Source organism: Malus sylvestris, chromosome 2, assembly GCF_916048215.2.
Source record: "Malus sylvestris chromosome 2, drMalSylv7.2, whole genome shotgun sequence".
Classification (NCBI taxonomy): Eukaryota; Viridiplantae; Streptophyta; class Magnoliopsida; order Rosales; family Rosaceae; genus Malus; species Malus sylvestris.
In genome coordinates this window covers 8,988,075-8,991,601 of record NC_062261.1, presented here as the reverse complement: position 1 = coordinate 8,991,601, position 3,527 = coordinate 8,988,075, and the positions used below count along the sequence as shown (strand labels likewise).

The following is a 3,527-nucleotide window of genomic DNA, read 5'->3' as shown; positions in this document are numbered from 1 at the left end:
GCTAATAGTCCATGTCGTAAGTACCAAAACTTCATTCTTTTGTTTTCTAAGTGGTAGCCCCGGACTTTTTCTTCATAGATTTTGTTGATGAAGGTTGCTAGGCCCGAATAAGTGGAATTGCAGAAGGTGTAACCGTTGGTGCATTAACATCATAATGGAAGCATCACAATGATGGAAGCATCACAATGATGAAAGCATCATAATGATGAAAACACCATAATGATGAAACATCATAATGATGTTTCTTTGGTGGAATTGTTTTTCATTTCCCCTAACAACCGGAATTGTTTTTCAACATAACACCATCATCTGTAGGTCGAATCACAAAGTTGTCTTCATGAAAGTTGTTCGTTAATTCCTTAACTACAACATATCCAAATTGGAGAGCCATCGGAGCAGTACAACTCCAGAAATCCAGGTATGATGAGTGACTGTTTATCATTTGTCTGTCAACCCGTCAGATTTGTTGTGAGCTTTGAAACTCTATTTTCTCTTGCTCAGATCAGCATGCTTTCTTCATTGAAGTTGTTCCTCAGCTTGTGAACTACAACATATCCAAATTTGAGATCCCTCGGAGCTGTATAACTCAAGAAACTCAGGTATGATGAATGACTGGTTATTATTTTTCTGTCAACCCGTCAGATTTGTTGTGAGCTTCGAAACTCCATTTTCTCTTGTTCAGATCGGTATGCTTTCTTCATTGAAGTTGTTCCTCAGCTTGTGAACTACAACATATCCAAATTTGAGATCCCTCGGAGCTGTATAACTCAAGAAACTCAGGTATGATGAATGACTGGTTATTATTTTTCTGTCAACCCGTCAGATTTGTTGTGAGCTTCGAAACTCCATTTTCTCTTGTTCAGATCGGTATGCTTTCTTCATTGAAGTTGTTCCTCAGCTTGTGAACTACAACATATCCAAATTTGAGATCCCTCGGAGCTGTATAACTCAAGAAATTCAGGTATGATGAATGACTGGTTATTATTTGTCTGTCAACCCGTCAGATTTGTTGTGAGCTTCGAAACTCCATTTTCTCTTGTTCAGATCGGTATGCTTTCTTCATTGAAGTTGTTCCTCATCGACTCTTTCATAACATATAAAAAATTCAGGATGAACTAACGGTTAAATATTTCCAGATCTTCGAAACATCACAACAGCTTCGAAATCTGCAAGAAGCCGACTATCATGTTTGGAGCTTCAACACTTTAATTTCCGTCGCTCAAACAGAAATGGTTCCTTCTTGAAAGTTGTTCATATGCTCAAGAACTATAGGGTGTCCAAAATTCAGCTCCATTGGAGAAGAGCAGAGGTTGCAGAAATTTGATAGATGAAAGGAGGCGGAAGAGGGAGAGAGAGAAAAAGTCTCTTGGGTTGGATTTCTATTTTGGGGCAGATTCCAATTTTTGTAGCACCTTCATTATTGATGAATTGCTTGTACTTTTGTCCATTATGAAATTTGGGACTTTGGCTTGTTGTTGGATCTATTATAATATGTTTGGGAACATATATAAGTGAATAAATAAGAAGGAAAATTTTGGGCCCTTGTGGGTGTAAAACAAAAAATGTTTATGTTTACCCAAGTGTTTTTGTACAAGTTCAAGGGCATCTTGGGTTTTGTGAACAAAATTTGTTTATTTGGAGCAAGGTTTTGTGTTGAAGCTTTGTAGGTGAAGCTTTGGTGTTGAAGCTTTGTGGGTGAAGCTTTGGAGGTGAAGCTTTTTGGGTGAAGCTTGTTGGGTGAAGCTTTTTAGGTGAAGCTTTGTGGGTGAAGCTTTTTAGGTGAAGCTTTTCGGGTGAAGCTTTTTGGGTGAAGCTTTTTTAGGTGAAGCTTTGATGGTGAAGCTTTTTGGGTGAAGCTTTTTAGGTGAAGCTTTTTGGGTGAAGCTTTTTTAGGTGAAGCTTTGATGGTGAAGCTTTTTGGGTGAAGCTTTTTAGGTGAAGCTTTTTGGGTGAAGCTTTTTAGGTGAAGCTTTGATGGTGAAGCTTTTTGGGTGAAGCTTTTTAGGTGAAGCTTTTTGGGTGAAGCTTTTTAGGTGAAGCTTTTTGGGTGAAGCTTTTTTAGGTGAAGCTTTGATGGTGAAGCTTTTTGGGTGAAGCTTTTTAGGTGAAGCTTTTTGGGTGAAGCTTTTTAGGTGAAGCTTTGATGGTGAAGCTTTTTGGGTGAAGCTTTTTAGGTGAAGCTTTGTGGGTGAAGCTTTTTAGGTGAAGCTTTTCGGGTGAAGCTTTTTGGGTGAAGCTTTTTAGGTGAAGCTTTTCGGGTGAAGCTTTTTTTTTTTTTTTTTTTTTTTTTTGGCGCTTGACACGGTCTTCATTTGCTTGTTTTGTAGTGACTGTGGAAGACAGATTGCTTTCTGATTGAGAAGGGTTCCGGCATCGCTTGCTATGAATGTAAAAGAGTGAGGGCTGAGTTGGCTAAATTACCTCTTTATTGAATTCATTGCCAAATGGCCTTCATTACATAGGATGCCGAACGGCTATAGCTCAACACTTGTACATCGTGAGTCTATTTGTAGTAGTACTTCAAGTGATCAGCGTTCCATGGATGGCCAAGGGTCTTGCCATCGGAGCTTCTAAGTGTGTAAGAGCCAGGGCGACTGATGCCAATGACTTCATACGGTCCATCCCAGTTTGGACTAAGTGTGCCTTCACTCGGGACTCTGTCGTAGAGTAATCTTTTCTTTAAGACCCAGTCTCCTATTTTGAAAGAACGAGGCTTGACCCTAGAGTCATAATAGTTGGAGATGCGCTGCTTGTAGGCGACATTCCTCAAGTGAGCTTGGTTTCTGTGTTCCTCGACTAAATCCAAGTTGAGGGTGAGTTGTTTGTCATTTTCACTTTGAATGTAGTTCTGGACTCGGAATGTTGCTTGCTCGAGCTCAACAGGGACAACCGCCTCTGTGCCAAAGGCAAGTGAGAATGAAGTTTCTCCTGTTGAAGTCCGATATGAAGTGCGATATGACCAAAGAACTTGGGGTACAAATTCTGGCCAACAGCCTTTAGCTTTGTCCAAGCTGGTTTTCAAAGTGCGCTTGATTATTTTGTTGATGGCCTCAACTTGTCCATTAGACTGGGGATGAGCTGGAGAGGCAAATCATAAGTTGATGTTGAACTTAGAGCAGAACAACCTGAACTTCTTGTTGTCAAACGGTCGCCCATTGTCAGTGACTATCGCATTGGGAATGCCGAATCTACAAAGGATGTTCTTCCACACGAAGTCTTCTATCTTTGCCTCAGTAATGGTTGCCAAGGGTTCTACTTCGGCCCACTTTGTGAAGTAGTCCACTGCAACGACTGCGTAACAGACTTTGCCCTTCCCTGCCGGCATTGGGCCGATCAAATCAAGTCCCCACTGGGCGAAGGGCCAAGGGCTGATCATAGGAGTAAGAGGCTCTGGAGGGGAATGAGGAATAGCCGCATATCGTTGACATTTGTCACATGAGCGGGATACTTTGATGGCATCCTGGTGGAGTGTTGGCCAGTAATATCCTTGGCGAAAAGTCTTGTGTGCTAGGGACCGAGATCCAGCA

At 41.3% G+C, this 3,527-nt stretch overlaps 1 long non-coding RNA gene across 2 annotated transcripts; it reads left to right on the top strand.

The window, feature by feature from the left end:
- The first annotated feature begins 504 nt into the window (after positions 1-504).
- Positions 505-1,541, top strand: LOC126612015 (uncharacterized). Of its 2 annotated transcripts, none has more exons than XR_007618945.1 (3): positions 505-599; positions 864-961; positions 1,137-1,541. It is a non-coding gene; the product is annotated as an uncharacterized LOC126612015 (long non-coding RNA). The 2 variants fall into 2 exon arrangements; XR_007618946.1 differs by lacking the exon at positions 505-599 and adding an exon at positions 694-780.
- The last annotated feature ends 1,986 nt before the right edge of the window (positions 1,542-3,527 follow it).